This window comes from Canis lupus, chromosome 6, assembly GCF_048164855.1.
Source record: "Canis lupus baileyi chromosome 6, mCanLup2.hap1, whole genome shotgun sequence".
NCBI lineage: Eukaryota > Metazoa > Chordata > Mammalia > Carnivora > Canidae > Canis > Canis lupus.
Window position 1 is genome coordinate 96,135 of NC_132843.1, and position 1,352 is coordinate 97,486.

Below are 1,352 nucleotides of genomic sequence, written 5' to 3' on the forward strand. Positions count from 1 at the left end.
CAGGCCCAGGGCGCGGAAGAGGGTCCTGGGTCGGGAGGCGAGAGGCTAGGACACGTGATTGGCGAGCTGAGGCTGCAAGGGGGAGGCCTCAGCACAGAGGTGTCACCACGCTCCCCGGGAACCCCCCAACCCCGTCCCCGTGTCCCCCATTTGTCGGCAGGTGCAGGAAGTCACCTTTCCCAGTGCCTGCCGCAGGATCCTGCTGTTCTTTGGCAAGAACTCCTACTTCCAGAACGAAGTCCTCGTGAAGGAGTATGTCGTCAGTGCTGCTGGTAAGACAGCTCGGCATGACTGCCTGCCGGCCGGCCTGCCTGCCTGCCTGCCTGCCTGCCGGCCTGCAGGCCTGCCTGGAAGCGGCGGGTGGACGGTGGAACCGGGTTCACCGTGCAGCACCGTCTCACGTGCCCGTTGCCCTGCAGGCTACAGAGCGTCGCACTCCACTCCCATCCAGTGGTCGCAGCACTACGAACGGGAGGCCTACCGCCGCCAGACCCACGACAACGGCCTTAACTTCTTCAACTGGTTCTGTGGCCACCACCTTGCCGGGTCAGGCAGGATCGCTGAGGTGGGGCCCTGTGACAGACTGGGTCAGTGAGCTCGCTGGGTCCCCCAGCTGCTCCGGGTGGGGATGTGAGTCCCGCTCTCTGTTTCCTGCCAGCTCATCATGGATGACCTGTGGCCCAATGTCCTCAAGTACTACGAGAGGAAGAAGGCGCCGGGAGAGGGAAGCCACAGGAGGACAGGTGAGGAGCCGAGGGTGTGGGCGTGGAAAGGGGGGATCTCGGGGGACTTTGGCTGACACACTGAGGCTGCGGGTGGCCCTGACGGGGAGTGACCCCAGGTCAAGTTGGCATCATCCCCCTGAACCCGGGAGGCTGGGGAAGGGCCGTGCCAAAGGGCTCGTGCCTGGGGAAGCTCAAGACATTGGGAAAGGGCTCTGTCATTGCAATGAGCCGTGCCAGAGAAACAAAGCCAGCCGAGCCGCACCGCCTGTGCGAATGGTCCTGGCGGGGCCCTGAACCCCGTCCTCCGGTGCCCGAGTACCGCCAGACGTGTGCGCACGCCCAAGGTGTCCCTGCCGCCCTTGACACCGTGCGTAGGCGAAACTTTGCAACGAGGCGCTAGGCGGGGGTGGAATCACTGCAGCGATCCCCTCAGTCTCCATTGGCGTCCCCTCCGCCGCCCAAAAGGCACACAGAGAACCCTGGCCAGCATGCCGACATTAAGGAGCACGAGTTTGAATTGCGTGGGCGCGTGCGTGGAGGAAACCTAAAGGCAGAACCCCCCGTGCTCGTGGGGGCGCTGCGGGGGCCAGGAGAATCATAGCCATTGGAGCCAGGCCGAGAATCACT